The sequence below is a fragment of the Vicia villosa genome, unplaced genomic scaffold, assembly GCF_029867415.1.
Source record: "Vicia villosa cultivar HV-30 ecotype Madison, WI unplaced genomic scaffold, Vvil1.0 ctg.004099F_1_1, whole genome shotgun sequence".
Taxonomy (NCBI): Eukaryota; Viridiplantae; Streptophyta; class Magnoliopsida; order Fabales; family Fabaceae; genus Vicia; species Vicia villosa.
Window position 1 is genome coordinate 156,599 of NW_026706373.1, and position 17,597 is coordinate 174,195.

At 35.9% G+C, this 17,597-nt stretch overlaps 1 pseudogene; it reads left to right on the forward strand.

Moving 5' to 3' along the window:
- Positions 1-13,194: 13,194 nt before the first annotated feature.
- LOC131641799 (uncharacterized) lies at positions 13,195-15,624 on the forward strand (annotated as a pseudogene).
- The last annotated feature ends 1,973 nt before the right edge of the window (positions 15,625-17,597 follow it).

Below are 17,597 nucleotides of genomic sequence, written 5' to 3' on the forward strand. Positions count from 1 at the left end.
CTCTCAAATGAAGCATTTTTAGACTTGGCATGTGAGAGGCAAAGTTGTGGAGAATTAAAATTCCTCAAAATTGAGCTTTGGATGGAAAATTTCTGATGTTCCATGTGGAAGTTATGTCTGGTCAAAGTTCAGTTGACTTTAGGTCAAAAAACCCTAATTTAGAAACTTTAGGTTTTGTTGATTTCTGAACTTTCCTTGATGAATCATGATCAATCCTCGATCAAATGATGAATGATACTTCAAAATAAGGATGTTGACAAAAAATTAGGAATTTTGACTATACTTTGACCACAGTTGACTTTTAGGTCAAACTAGTCGACTGTTGACTTTCTGAGCAATTGACTGGGCAACCCTTGGAATTGAAGCTTGAATTTTGTCATGGAGATAGTTTGAAACATCATAAGCCATATGAAATCCATTGGGGACCTTGATTTATTAATTTTCTTCAGAGAAATCAAAACCCTAGTTTAGGAGGTCATTGTTTAGGAGAGTATGTCCTTAAGGCTTGAACCTTTGTTTGAGATTGAAAAGTGAAATGAGATGGGAAAATTTTGGGGTATGACAATTTGAAGATAACTTCTCGAGGATTTCTATGTGGGGATATATTGTGAAAGCGGCTTTGTGGGGAAGGTTCCCTGAGATTTCAACTTTTCGTTGCCCCATGTCTTTGAGTGCTTGCTGTTGGAAAACATTTTTTTAAACCATATATGGTCCTTTGTTTGAGGGAGTATACCTGCCCCTGGATTCAGTAACCTGGTATGCTTGATGCTTGAGATTGGAATTAGAACTTCGAATGAGAGTCAGATACTGACACCATCTGATGCTAGTAGCTAAACAGATCTTGCTAAGACTTGTGACTGATGCCACATGCCCCAAGTGATGGACTATCCTTTTTTGGTTTTTCGGCACCTTTGAGAGATTCTATGAATTGTGACCAGATTTCCCCTAGTAGATGGAGTAACAATATGTCATGCCTCTTGTATAAACAAACTTTTAGCTGACTAAGTCATGCATACGAGACGTCTCTGCAACTTTATCCGTCGGGAGGACTTTTAGTCATTAGTCATACCCCATGCAGATTCTTCCTGATGTTATAGATTTGAAATTATGTAGACAAAATCGTTTTATAATGACACTCATAAAAATGCAATGCATATGTCTGTCTTGAATTTTAAAAACGTTTTTAGTAAAACAAAAGATGTAAGAAAGCGATATTTGTAAAAACATGATATCAACTCAGGATTTATAGTAAACCTTAAGGAGTCAGGATACCTTTGGTAACAGTATGCTTTCGAGCTAACCATGCTTCAGTTAGGACTTTCAAGGGTTGTAACGTGGTCTGCTTCACAGTTTAAGAAACAAAGGTTAATGGCTCAAAGTTTTATTGGTACCCATCCCACTCTTCGTGATGTTCTTCGATCCTATGCTCAGCTGACTATACTTTGAAGCTCCAAAAGAGTTTGGAGTTGTAACACTGACGGTTGTGATGGTTCAAAAACCGGAAGTTTGTTTATAAAGGTAGTCATCATTATTTTTCTGTAATATTCCTCTTTTGTTGAGGGTTTGTAGTGACCTCTTTTTGAATTTGGTTATCCCTAAATTTTGCCTGATCTATTTATTTTTGAGATTACAGTCAGCGGGATGTCTCAATTTTGCATAAGCCTCCTTCATAGGTTTTGACTTAGCAAACTTTTTCTTTTGAAGGATATTGACTGCCTGATGATTACAAAAACTCACCACCGATCTTGTAAAAGAACTACCAGCATAATTAACTTAGTTGAGTAACTACCCTTCCCCAGGTTATGATTAAGGGTTTTAATCTATACGAGAAAGAAAACTCCTACGCCTTAGGCTCAAAGGGGTTGACTAGGGATGAACATCCTTATATCTCCCCTGTTTAGGGATTTGAAACAATGCCTGTACATCGTCAACACAGTCCGTTCAAAAGCATATTGTATGAGGTTGCGGTATCGTTTTCGTCATCCTCCCTCAAAAGGCTCACAGCTTTAGCAAGAGTTGAATATCATAAAGAAAACACAGTAAAAACAGAGTTTAACATATTAATAAGAGGAGCAAAAAGATCAAGACAAATGTATGCAATGCATTAATGATTATTATCAAAACAAATAATGTCAGTCATAAGACAAATGTTTAAAACGAACGGGAAAGAAATTGCGAATGCAAATAAAACTAATGATCTAAAAGCCATCTGTCCAGATATCCATCCATTAGACTTTCTAAGGCTCTTCTGGCTTGCCGAATTCAATGATCCCTTCTTCAATCAGGTCTTGAATTTTATGCTTCAACGGCCCGCAATCCTTTGTATCGTAACTGGGACTGTTTGAATGATAAGCACATCTTGCATTATGCTTGTACCCAGGAGCGGGGTTAGCGGGAGCTGAGTATGAAGGCAGTAGAGTTATCATACTCTGATCGGGCAAGTGTTGCAAAGCTTGAGACAATGGCATGTGCAGCGGAGTAAATGACCTTTTGGGTTTAGATTTCCAAGTACGTTGGCCGCCTTGTTGCTTACGCTGATCTTTCTGTTGTTGTTGCGTTGGCGCCTGACTAGAGACTAGGACTGCCCCAACAGTGTTGGATTCATTCCTTTTATCGTATGGCTTTTTTACAGCGCCAGAAGACGTAGCCACCTGAATTTTTCCGCTTTGGATACCATTTTCAACACGTTCCCCAGTCAGTATGAGGTCGGTGAAACCAGATGAGGAGCTTCCAAGTAGATGGCTGTAGAAAGGGCCAGTCAGTATACTCATAAACATGTCAACTATCTCTCGATCAACTAATGAAGGTTGAACTCTGCCTGCCAGATCTCTCCATTTCTGAGCGTACTCCTTGAAGCTTTCGTTAGAACCCAAAGACATGCTTTGTAGTTGCATGCGGGTTGGTGCGAGATCAGCATTATATTGGTATTGCTTATAGAAAGCAACAACCAAGTCTTCCCAAGTACGAATATTGGCACCGTTCAGTTGATAGTACCACTCAAGTTGAGTTCCAGACAAGCTCTCTTGGAAGAAATGGATCCACAGCTTCTTATCAGCAGTATGAGGTTGAATCTTCCTCACATAAGACTTTAAGTGCAGTTTAGGACAGGATACTCCATCGTACTTAGCAAAGGTCGGGGTCTTGAATTTTGGAGGAATGACAACTCTTGAGATGAGGCCTAGTTCTTCAAAATCCAGACCGGGTACTTTCTGAATCTCCATAGCTTTCATGCGCTCTTCCAGCATATGGTATTTCTCATCAGGATATTCGTCCTCAAAGTAGTAATCTCCTTCTTCCTCAGAGGGCTTGACAGAATCATGATTACTTTTTGCGTCAGTCTTGATGCTAGCCTCGTCATCTTGATCATTGTCATTGTCTTCAGGAATCTTGACTTCTTCAGCCTTCTTGAGCGGACCTCGGAATCTTCTTCCCATATTAAGGACACCCACAGATCTTCTGGACTTTTTCTCCTTCTTGGTTAGGAGTGCTTTCAACTCGTCTTGCCCCTTGGACAAATTTAGGATCAGATCTTGAAACTGGGCATTCTAGGCTTGAAGGCCTTTGAATTATTGTTCAAGATCCATCTGTGCTCAAATAAACAGCGAGTGAGGATGACAAACCTGTGGTAGGAAACCTGTTATGCAATGTTATGAGTGCAGATGCAATGTTTTCAAGGATCTTTAAGGAATTTAGTTAGTAGTATTAGAAAATGATTTGGTCGCATCTTGGTTTGAAGAACTCTAATTCTTGGATGTTCTTCTATAGGAATCAAGCTCACCATATCGAGTGGGTCATCGCCTCTGATTCAGGGTACTCTGAGTTTGAAGATACATGGCTAGAGGAAAATAAATCCTCTCGCCCCTTGATAGGTACTGAGTCTCTGAATTGGAAGATAAATGGCCAGAGGAAAATAAACCCTCTTGCCCCTTGATAGGAATTCAGTCCTTGATAATTGCACCTACAGTTGTGCGCCCTAAATTCCTAAGATCCTTGAAAGGGTTAGTTAACAGGCTATGTTATGATGTCATGATGTCATGCATATGTAATGTAGTAAATAAATCATAAGGTAATAAGGACGAGTGAGTCCCACAAGAAAAACCTGCAAGGAAACCAAAGGGTTAGTAGCACACACAAGCAAGTCACACAAGTGTCCTTAGGTTTAAGGTCTTGTATGGAGTCCATAGGTAAGTACCCTCCCCACTGAAGTTTAGTTGGTTCAACCTGTCCTAAAATAGTAACCGGGTTCTATGGTGCTCATATCCCTGATCTTTCTCGCGGGCATTATCTCAACATGGCACTCGAACGGCCAGCCAAAAACATCCCTAGAGTCCAATCTCAATGAGTGTAGCATCGAGTATCAACCGGCTCCAGTCAGGAATCCAAAGCCAGCCATCTCACTACTTCCTATAGGCCAAAGTCAACTTCACCAAGGTTCTAAGGGCGAATTAGTGCTTAATGACACCACGCGGTAGCCAAATGTTTCCTCGATCACTTTCAAGGGCCATCAGGACAAACCAAAGCGTCGCACTAATGGTGGCCACCAGATCAACCATAACGATACATGTCGTAAAGTCTCCTTGGTCTATTTCCACATACCTAAGGTATCTCGAGATTCGGGTTAGAATCTTTCACTCAGAAACAAACCCTTAAAAATAAAGCACATAAAGAAACAATTAAAAACATTTATAATGAACTAAGCCCTAAGGTAAACCCCTCTTAAAGAATCCCCAGCAGAGTCGCCAGTTCTGTAACGCGATGGGAGAACTGACTTTAATATTATTTTGCAAACAATGTCGCGGTGAGCATGAGTCTCCATCGACTTTTATTTTGTCCAATTAGGAAAGGTATAAAAGTACAGGAAAGACCTTTTGAGAAAAAGAGTTCGGGGGGTAAGTTATGAAAAGGGAAGGTGTTAGCACCCTTTTCATCCGTAGTTATCTACGGGCTCTTAGTTTGCTTAGCTCGTTTTGTTTTGTTTGAAAAAGCTTGAAAAAGCATAGTGTGTGTGTGTGTGTGTTTTGAGAAATAGTTTGATTTGAAGATGTCTGAAAAGACAATATTGAAAAACAGGGTGTGAAAAGCATTTTGATGTTGAGCAAGAAAACTAAAGGCTACTTACCCTATGTTTGGTCTTTCTTATACTTTTGACTTTCATTTAAGGGATAAGACTAACCATACCATTAGGAGGTAGGTAGTCCTATCTATTGGACGTGTTTGGGATAATCGAAGGGTCATCGGATGGTCATAGAAGGCAACATGTAAAGACGTCTTAGCATTTGAAGAGACGGTCATCGTTTTATCGCAGGAAAACTCGAAGGGACTATGATGATGTTAATCGGAGGCAACCTTGCTAAGACATCCCTACGTTCGAGGGACTTGACCATTAATTGAAGGCAACAGAAGAGGGGAAACCCTAGAGGTGAGTGTGTGAACAGTAAAATGGGTGTGTAAGATTCAGTTATTTATTTATCTTGGATTAAGGTTAGCTAGCGATTGATTTTATCTGGCCATACAATCCTAATCCATACATCTAAACAGATAATAATAGCAGTTATAATGTGCGGAAAAGTAAAGGTTCCTACGCTTTTACATGGCTTCGGGGCAGTTACATAATATGAGGTGCAGAAAGTAAAGGCAGGAAATAAATCTACGCTATTACAAAAAACTTTGCGACCTATACATCGATTTCTAATATTTAAATAACAGGAAATTAAATAAATAAATAATCAATCACGCGACATTCAAAGGAGTTTAGAGATGAGAAGAGAAGAACGATGAAATTTAGAGTTGGAAAAATTAGGGTTTAATAAGAGTTAAGTAAAGCCTAAATTAATTTAATTATTAAACTAATTCGAAATTAACTTAAATCTAAATTAATTACCTAATTAATTGATTAGTTTAACTACGTAACTAAATTATTTTAGAAAACCCTAATAGCTAAGTTAATTAAATCCTAATTATCTTAATCGTTAAATCAATTAACTAAAACCCTAAAAACTAATTATTTAATTAATCGGGACTAATACTAAATTAAAATTAAAACCTAAATTAATTAACTAAATTTATGATTAAATTAAATTAGTGAACTGATTAGTTGGAACCTAATTCTAATGTTAATAGGTTAATCCTAATAATTAGTGGTTAATTACAACAAAACAAACTGAAAAAAACCAAAACAACAAAAAAATAAAATAACAATAACAAGTGGGAGGCGCAGGGATCTTGTGCTACTGATCTCTGAGTGTTCACCATGGGCAGCCTTCCCTGGACGCTTGGATCTGAGCTGGCATTGATCCAACGGATGATAAGCAAGGGCACACAGTAAAAGCGCAGGGGTTGGCCGCGTGAAAACCTGCAAGCAACAATTGTTAAAAATAAATGTCTCCCCTGGGTATCGAACCAAGGCCTTGAATGAAACGCCAATCAACCTTTCAAGCTGAACCACGTTTTCAGTTGTTAATAAACCTACTTAGTAAAATATAAGTACAACAACAAGTAGATAAATGGAATTTTCAAAGGAATAGTCAACACATGGGCCCAGGGGTTCTATCGTGAGCCAATAAGAACTGGAGAGAGAATTTGGCAGAATTGATTGGCCATTTACCATTCTCCACGCGCGACCGGACTGAGAGAGAGAACAAAGACTTTTTGACCTGCAAATCAAGTTGTTACGTGTGGATCCAAGTTACTGTTCATCATCTTCTTCCTGGTCACCTACGGATTTTGTTGTGGACATTGCTGCGACTTTACCTGCGGATTTTTCCGCAGGTTCTTCGTCTCCCATGGCTGCAATTTGAATCCTGCAAAAAACGAGTTAAACAAGAACATGAAACACCCTTATCACCTGAATCGAACATGCTGGACTTAATGGTGACCTCCGTTTGCCCTGAAAATGACTGTACATAGAGGTTCGAAGAGAAACAGAGCTTGTGCCCTAACCATGGTGAATTACGTATATGGCATTAAAACTTTGTTGCGATGGTTCAAGCCTATCATAAACAAATCCAGGAACAAATACAAATCATTAGATTCAATTAAAATACATTGAACTATCAAAAACGAAAATTCAAGAATACTTATAAAATATGAAAATGGGGTTATGGCTATGCACGTTATGGAGCCTTGTCAATGGATCATTACCGTCTATGCTTCCTTGTGAAGAGATTGTGATGGTTGTTTGCACTTAAAAGAGGTTGCAGTTAGGAAAACGAAATTTGCTTTCTTTGGAAATTTTTTGGAACTTTGAGAGGTGCTTGAGGCTAGGGTTTCGTGGTCCCTTGAGGCTGCAATGCTTAGGTATTTATATGGGACGAGAGTAGGGTTTTGAGTTTGGAAAAGAAGAATTGGATTGATTCAAAAAGATTTGGTTTTGAAAAATATATGAAAACTTTCCAAATCAAGTTTCAATCTATTTTCCACAAATTTTTAACGTGTTATTGGCCCTTTGATGGTGATTTTTGATTAATCAAATATTGGAAGAATGACTCATAAAATCTCTTATTATTAAATCATGATTTTATTAATTTAAATTGAATTTAAATGAATAAATTCAAAGATAAATGGGATAAAATCATAAAATAACTAATAATTGCTTCATTGGCCTCCCACAAGCTTATAATCACGTGGGAAACTCAAATTCAAAGGCACAATACTCAAAAAGTTAAAATTCTTCACTTTGCCCTTTTGCACTTTTCTCAAAATCGACCAACTTGTACAAACCATAACTCATTCAATCCTTATCATATGGAGGTGATCTAGGACTTTTTGGAAAGCCCAAGATGTCCTCTACAAGCCACTTTCAAACTCTTTTTGCATTTGAGAATTTTATCTTGAAGATATGGCTCCTGACAATAAACAGCTTTTTGCGAGCTTCTAGAAGAACTTGTAATGTTTTGGTTTATATCCCTTGAATGGTGCATTTCTTGACTTTAGGCCCAACATAAAAGTTGTAGAGAATTGAATTTCCTTGAGAATGAGCTTTGGTTGGACAATTTATGATGAACCATGTGATAGTTATGGCCAGTCAAAGTTCAGTTGATTGTCTCCTTAAAAACCCTAATTTGGAAACTATGAGTTTTGATGACTTCTGAGCTTTCCTTGATTAATCATGATCAATCCTTGATCAAATGATGAATATCACCTCAAAAGGTTGATGTTGACCAATTATCTGGAGTTTTAACTGTATGTTGACCATAGTTGACTTTTAGGTTAAACTGGTCGACAATTGATCATTTGAGCAGTTGAATGAGCAATCTTATGAATCAGGGCTTGAAACTTGGCATGAGGATACTCTGAGGCATATGAGAGGCCATAGAGTTCACTTGAGGCATCAGAAGTTGATTTCACCTTGAGAGAAGCAAAATCCTAATTGGAGGCTTGTTGTTTAGGAGATAAGTAAATGAGCTTATTCCTCAGTGCTTGAACTAAATTATTTGAAATATGATGGGCAAATTTTGGGGTATGACAATTCTTATCAGATATACATTCCGGAAACTCGAACCCTGGACATTCTGAACATTTTTATCATGTGCACATTTTGAAAGCATGACCCTCTAGACTTCTGACAAGTATCTCTTTCAGACGGCATCCTCAAGCCCGTCCCCTACAACATCTTATCAAAATCACTGAATGGCATTTTTAAGCCCATTCGTACACTGACAATGGAGTCACGACAATGGAGTCACGACAATGGAGTCACGATAATGGAGTCACGACAATGGAGTCACGATAATGGAGTCACGACAATGGAGTCACGGCAATGGAGACACGACAACTGAGTCACGGCAATGGAGTCACGACAATGGAGTCACGACAATGGATTCACGACAATGGAGTCACGACAATGGAGTCACGGAAATGGAGTCACGATAATGGAGTCACGACAATGGAGTCACGACAATGGAGTCACCACAAAAGACCAGGACAACGGAGTCACGACAATGGAGTCATGACAATGGAGTCACGACAATAGAGTCATGACAACGGAGTCACGACAATGAAGTCACGACAATGGAGTCACGACAATGGAGTCACGACAATTGAGTCACATATCTAATCCCGGTATTCAGTTCAGAAACGACCATGACAATGGAGTCACGACAATAGAGTTTCGACAATCGAGTCATGACAAATTAGTCATGTAAATAGAGTTACGACAATCAATTCACTTATATAATCCAGACGCTCAAGGCAATCGAGCCAATAACTTAATTCTAATACCACCAATACGGTCTAATGTACGACTCATTCTGACACACGTCAATACATCAACTGATGGCATCTGTAAGCCCATCTCCGATAACTTTCTGTCAACATCCAGATGGCATCTTTAAGCATCTCCGACGATACTTTCCGGGATGGTATCTTTAAGCCCACCTCCGCAAAAGTCCCTGCATCAGCAAGGGCAAATTTCTTGGTATTCTAGTGTTCAATCCTCTTCCACCTTTAGATTCCGACTGGAACACAAGACAATCTACATCTTCAGGTTTAAGAAAATTGACCAGGGGAAGCTGTCATACCCCAAAATTTGCCCATCATATTTTGACTCAAAACACTGAGAGATAAGCCTGACTATCTCTCTCCTAAGCAACAAGCCACACCTAGGGTTTTGTGTCTCTCCAAGAGAAATCAACTTCTGATACTTCAAGTGGACTCCCATGGCCTCTCATATGCTTCAAATAATCCTCACATCAAGTTTCAAGCTTTGATTCACAAGATTTCCCAGAAAAAAGCTCAAATAGTCAACAGTCGTCTAGTTTGACCTAAAAGTCAATTATGGTCAAATCACAGTCAAAACTCCTGATTATTGGTCCACATCAACATTTTGAAGTTACATTCATCATTTGATCAAGGGTTGATCATGATTCATCAAGGAAAGCTTCAAATTCATCAAAAGACCAAGTTTCTAAATTAGGGTTTTTAGAAGAAAGTCAACTGAACTTTGACTGGTCATATCTCCTACATGGAACATCAGATATTTCCCAACCAAAGCTCATTTTGAAGGAAATCTTACTCTCTACAATTTTGTGTCTCACATGACGAGGCCAAAATGCACCATTTGAAAGATATGTGCCAAGACATTACAGGTCCTCAAAACGTCAACAAGAAGTCATCTTTTTCAAAAGCCTATAACATGGACACAAAAGACTCAACTAAGACGAAACCAAAAAGAGCCTATAGAGGACACATTGAGCTTTCTAAAAAGTCTTATAGTACCCTTATATGATTAAAATTGGAGGAGTTATGAATGGTGCAAGTTAGCCAAAGTTTGAGGAGTACTTAAGGGTTATTTTGAGTAATATTAAGATTGTTCACTAATGGGCCTATCATTTGAATGCTAAACATGCCCATGACCTTAAAGGAGGCCCTAAAACCCATCATTCTATTTTATGATCTTATATTTATTTGGAATTTATTCATTTAAATGTTAAATAAATTATAAAAAAATGAAATAAAGGGATTAAATCAAATGAAATTCAAGTCTTTCTAGAAGCTAAATATTTGGTCTTGGAAAGCAAGGAATCGTGTGAAATTGGATAATCAAGACCAAAATAGCAAGATTCCGTATGAATTCAAAATTAAATCTCAATCATAGCAAATTACAGAAATTTGATTCAGTTTGCTTAACCTAATTAAGGCCCCTATATATGTATAAGGATTTCAGATTACAAGGGGGGGAGCTAGCCGTAGAAGAACTCTAACAAAGGCTTGAAAAGCTGTAGAAGAGAAGAACTTGCAGCCAATATTTTTGGATCGATTCAGGCCAAACAAAGCTTAAAAACACGTCCCTCGATTCTCCCTGAAGCATTTAAGATCAATACCAGGCGTTAACACATCCGGAACGTGGTCCTATACACCTCGGTTTGTATCTTTTTTTTATTGCGAGCATTTGCACGTTATAAACCCCTTTTGATTATGTAATTGTGTTTAGAGCGATGTTTGCAATATTTCTGGATGGTTTAATCTGATTTTTGTTGCCGGATAAGGATTCCACCATGGCTAGGTTTAGGAAGCTTCGAATTGGGGATTTTGTGTAGAGGCAATTGCAGGTCTAATCAATGGACACATTGAATTCGTGAGGTCTTGAATATTCGATCTGGGTTATTTGTTGGTGTTTATTGGTGATGAATTGCAGAATTTGAGGATGAGGGACTATGGCCACGGCGGAAAACCGTGGGTAAAGGTCTTCATGTTTTGCAGAAGAAAAAAAAAACAAATGCGGAAGACGAACAGTACTTGGCGTTTGTTTTATTTGAATTCTTTTTTTTGAAATTGTTTGTTTATTAAATTAATTGTGGTGACTATATTAACAATGAAGAAAAAGTGGTGCAGTGGAAGCGACTATTGTCCAAAGCCTTAGCACACAAGGAGATTAGTTCGAACCTTGCCTGGGGCGTTTATTTTTGTGTACATTTGTGTTTATCTTCTCTTTCAGATCCAGCGCTTTTCCCCTCATGCAGGCACACGGTACGCTTGCCTGTATCCACCGTCAGATCTTGCCAATGTTGGATCCATCGCTTCTCAGCATGCAATTCTACCGTGGATGTTCAAGGTCTACCCTCACAGGATCATACGCTCCCAGCCAGATAACTCCTTCTTTTCTTTCTTTCAATTTTATTTTTCTTTTTCTTTTTTAAACCACTTTTATTATTTACCATTAACTTTCATTTTTTTTAACCAATTAAAATTAGATCTAGGAATAGTTTTTAAATTTACACATTAGGTTAATTAGTCAATTTAATATTTAGGATTTAATTAAGTTAATTAAATTAGGATTAGTACTTAACAATTAGATGATTAATTTAGGTTTAATTAATTTAAATTAGGGTTAATTAATTAGTTAGTTTAAATTAAGTTAAATAATTAGAATTGATTTTAATTGGGTTTTTATTTTATTATTTGAATTAGTTATTTTAATAATTAGGGTTTAGAATAATTTTAGGTTAATCAAATTAGGGTTTTCAGGTTAACAAGTTAATTTTAGGCTAATTACTTTTAGGGTTTGATAATAATTATTAATTTTAGGTTTTATCACTAACCTCTGCCATTAACCCTAAAAAATCACGTATTAGGTTTTACTACTGGTAGGTGTTGCCCATTAACCGTAGGTTAAGGTTTTTACCCTTAGGTATTTTCAGCCATTAAAGGTTTAGGTTTGCCCTTTTAGTAATCAAACATTGAATTTCTTCAAACATTGAATTCCTTCAAACGTGATTTTCTTCAGTGGCGGAGGCAGGGGGTGCAAGGGTAGGCCATGGCCTCCCCTTTATTTTTTTTTAAATTTTTTTATATATTGGAAAATACTAAAATAGCCTTGGATTTAATTAAAATTTATTTTATATTTTTCCTTATTCATGTTTGTTCACATTTTTTCTTTTGGGTTAGATAAAAGAGTTTTAAAAACACAAGTTTCATTCTCTCATTGCCGTGAAAAGAATTTTTTTTTTTACAAAACTTACAGAAATCTTTGCCGTCGCCGTCGGAAGTTGGAACCCTTGCAACCTTCTTTGTTTCAAAAAGGTCTTCTCTTCTTCCCTTATGTATTTTTAATTTTAGGGTTTTTATCTTCTTCTTCTTCCTTTAAAAGTGTTAGGAGGGACACTGATTATACATTTTATGAATTTGGGGATGTTAGATTTATGGTTTAGGGATGTTAAATTTCTCAATTTTCTAGACTTTTAGAGGTTAAATTTATGTTTCTTGTAATCTATTAAGGTTAGCAATCCATGAAATTGAAAGCTAAGAAAAGAGAAATCTTCTTTCTTGTAGCTTCAAGGTTGAACATATATTTTGAGACTGACTGCAATTTTTCTGCATATGTAAATAAAACTTAACAGTAGCAATAGTGGGGAAATAACAATAGTGAACTTATATTTTGAGTTCATCATACTGTTACTGTTAGTGGAGAAATAGTGGAGAAATAACAATAGTTAATGTTAGTGACTATATATATGAATTCATCATACTGTTACTACAAATAAATATAAAATTTGTATTGTATATGAAAAAAGTATGAATTAGATTATTAGATACTATTAGTTAATGGTATTTTCACTCATACTTTTTGCTAATAGATTTATTGAAAAATATGAATTGGAAGAAAACTCTTTTTAGTGATATAATTTATTAGTATAAATTGGATGGATTTTTGTTGATATTATATTTTGTCTTATTTTTTTCATCAGAAACGTAAAGATGAATAATCGAAAAATTGATTCCTTTTTCAAGAGGAAAGCACGTGAAATTGAAAGATAAGAAAGAGATGAAGAAGTTATAATCCCGATAACAGAACCTCGAAGAGATCTTGAGAATCCAATAATTGAAGAACATCATGGCTTTGAAAACTCTTTGGAACGTGATCCTGGAAAGCGTCCCCCGATTTGGAAATATCCACCAAATCAAGTGGATGCAATACAACGAGCTTATTTAAAATGGGGTCCATATCAAATTCATTTAGAAAACTATCCTTTGTCCGGTAATGAAGATCATCCAAGAAGGTTTCAACATACTTGGTTTAGCATTTTTCCATCATGGTTAGAATATTCACCATCCGAAGATGCGGCATATTGCTTACCATGTTACCTTTTTAGTAAAAAACCAAGTGGACGTCCCGGATCACATGTCTTCATTTCTATTGGTTTTAGAAATTGGAAAAAAGTTAGGAATGGAAAGCAATGTTCCTTTCTTAAACACATAGGGAAGGATCCATGCTCACCACACAACAATGCAATGCAAGCTTGTCAAGACTTGTTGAATCAAGATGGTCATATTAGAAATGTTATTCAAGTGCAAAGTTTGTGTCAAAGAATGAATAATCGGCTACGTCTCAAGACTTCAATTGACACGGTTCGTTGGTTAACACTTCAAGCTTGTGCCTAAGGTCACGATGAAACTAGTAATTCAAAAAATCAAGGAAACTTTCTTGAGTTGTTAAAACTTTTAGCATCTTATAATGATGAAATTGCAAAAGTTGTGTTGGAAAATGCTCCACAAAATTGCAAGTATACTTCACATCAAATTCAAAAAGAGCTCTTGCAAATTCTTTCAAGTAGGGTGAAAAAGCATATTCGTAAGGAAATTGGTGATTCCAAATTTTGTATCGTTGTGGATGAAGCCCGCGATGAGTCAAAAAAGGAACAAATGGCTCTTGTATTAAGATTTGTTGATAAAGTTGGTTTAATACAAGAAAGATTTTTTGATGTGGCACATGTTAAAGACACCACATCTTTAACTCTTAAGGAAGCAATATGTGATATACTTTCTCGACATAACCTTGATGTTTCTAACATTCGTGGCCAAGGTTATGATGGTGCTAGCAACATGAGAGGAGAATGGAATGGCTTACAAGAACTCTTTATGAAGGATTGTCCTTATGCGTACTATGTTCATTGTTTTGCTCATCGATTGCAACTTGCGTTGGTTACATCTTCAAGAGAGGTAAAATCAGTTCATAAATTCTTTGAAAAGTTAACTTTTATTGTTAATGTTGTTTGTTCTTCTACGAAGCGCCATGATGAGCTACAAGCGGCCCAATTAGAAGAAATTGCATATTTATTAGAGATTGATGAGATTGTAACTGGTAAAGGTGCGAATCAAGTTGGTACTTTGAAACGAGCGGGAGATACTCGTTGGGGATCACATTATAATTCTATTTGTAGCTTGATAAACATGTATGAAGCAACTTGTTCAGTTTTAAAAAAAATTGCAAGAGAAAGAGGAAGTTATGCTACACGCGGGGATGCTGATAGTTCTTATAATTACTTGAAGGCATTTGATTTTATATTTATTTTGCACATGATGAAAGAAATTCTGGGGATAACAGATATGCTTTGTCAAGCCTTGCAAAAACAAAATCAGGATGTAGTTAATGCTATGCACTTGGTTCGTTCAACAAAGAGTTTTATTCAAGACTTGAGAGAAAATGGTTGGGATATATTGTTTACTAAAGTGAGATCTTTTTGTGAAAAACATGGTATTGAGATTCCTGATCTTAATGATATTCATTCAACAACAAGATTTGGACGATCGCGTCTTGAAGAGAATCAAGTCACAATTCAACATTATTTTAAAGTTGAAATCTTTTTCACTACCATTGATAAACAGTTACAAGAGTTGAATAGCAGATTTAGTGAGCAAGCAATGGATTTGTTAACCCTTTCTTGTGCTTTGTCTCCTAAGGATGGATATAAAGCTTTTAATATTGATACTATTTGTTCTCTTGTGGAAAAATATTATCCTATGGATTTTAGTGATCAAGAGAAGAATAATTTGCAATTTCAACTCCAACATTTTCTATTTACTGCTCGCAAAGAGTCAAATTTGAATAACTTATCAACTATTCAAGAACTATGTTCATGCTTGGTTGCAACAGGACAGGCTGAAATTTACTTTTTGATTGATAGACTACTCCGTCTTATCATGACTCTTCCAGTTTCTACGGCTACAACTGAGAGGTCCTTTTCAGCAATGAAAATTATCAAGACTAAGTTGAGAAACAAGATGGATGATGGGTTTCTAGGAGATAGCATGACAGTATATATTGAAAGGGAGATCAGTTCAAGCATTAGTTCTGAGTCTATAATTGATGATTTCAAGTCACTCGAAACTCGTAGAGCATTAATTTAAGGTACTTTTAAATTATATAGTTTGATTTTTTTTATAATCAATTTTGTATTACGTTAACTTAATGTTTTATTAAAAATATTATTTTTATTTTTATTTATAATTTTTATTTTACATTAGCGGCCATCCCATTTTTTTTATCTGGCTCCGCCACTGATTCTCTTCTCACCTCATATTCCCTTTATTGTCGCATGCCTTTCATTTTAATTATTTGCCTTTATTTTAATTTATTTATTTTCTTCCATTTAAATTCTAGAAAATGTGTATAGGTCGCAAGGTTTTTTGATATAATAGTAATTAGGACTTTACTTTCCGCATTTTAAATTCCGCACAATATAACTATTATTTAACTGCGTGGTTAGTAATAATAGGGAGTGATAAGCCTGCTAATGAATTTAGTTTGCTTAATTACAAAATAAAATATCCGAACTGAACTACATGATTGATTGCACACACACACCTTTAAGGTAATCCCTCTTTTTGCCTGTTGCCTTACGATAAAAAATAGTCAAGTCCCTCGAATACGAGGATACCTTAGCCAGTTGCCTACAAATGAAATCATCATATGAGATCTAGTCCCTCGATGTTGCCTCGAATAAAATGATGATCGTCCCTTCGAATGCTAAGGTATCCTCATGGTTGCCTTAATGACTATTATATCTTTCCCTAAAGACTACATGCCCTCTTTATGGTAGGGACAGTTTTATGGCGAATGATAAGCCTTAATGACCTGATACATCCAATGAAAGGACTACCTGCCCTCTTTATCGTATGTATAGTCCTTTCCAACTAAAGTCTTAAAGAACAGAAAAATTAAACTTAGGGTAGGTGCTCTTAAATGCTTGCTATATTCAAATTCAAATCAAAAATACATTTCCCACTCTTTTTCAAATTACTTTCAAAAAGACTACGCTTATTTACAAGCTAAAGTTCTTATTCAAATTCTTTTTCTATTCACACACTACACATCAAACATTTTTGAAAGCAAAGTGAGCCGAGCAATTAAGAGCCCATTGATAACCATGGATACAAAGGGTGCTTATACCTTCCCTTTGTATAACCTACCCCCGAACTCAATCTCTTTTAAAAGGTCTTTTTCTGTTCTTTTAGCCTTTTTGATTGGATAAAATAAAAGTCGGTGGCGACTCTTGCTATCCGCAACATTTTTAAAAGTCAGTTCTCCCACCGTATTACAGTAGAATATTACAAAAGATGATATTTATGATCCTAATATTTATGATTCAAAAATGATATACAGGAAAAAATTTATTATTGTTTTAAATATTTTTATATACGAAAAAATCTATTATTAATCTAAATAATTTTTCTTTTTTAATATTCTATTTAAAATAAATATATTATTTAAACAAATGTGTGTATCAGACTAAGACTCATGCGTATGCACGGTTTTGTTACTGTTGGGTTCATGTGGGTGTGGTCCTTTTTGGGATAAAAAATATTGTTGTTAAGCTTAAAGAGCTCTGAAAACCATAAAAGAATTCAACTTGTTTTTTTTTTTTTGGTTGGGAAATTGATACAAGGTATATTATATAGGCAAAACTTCTTAATACATTACAATTATGATCAATATAATGAATAGTAAATATTATAATATAATGATCAGTATTCTAATTAAGGTAAAAAGGTGTAGATATTATTGTGGTGTCATGTAACTGATGTATGCACATCTGTAGTCTTTTTATGCTTAATTGCTAGTGTGGAGGTAAAAATTGTATTCACCTAAATGGCTTTGGATGCCATCCACAAGAGAAGAAACATGTTGGGATGACAAAGACAATTTGGGCCACATATTTTTTTTATTCTTCTCAATAGTTGAAAGAAAGGGAGATAACGTTTTACTTCTTTTTCTTCTTTTCCGTGTATGCTCTTATTTTATTTTATTTTTAAGGAATCGTATGCTTTTGTTGAAAATATTAATATTGAAATTAAATTAATAATTAAATTAAAGGTTAAAT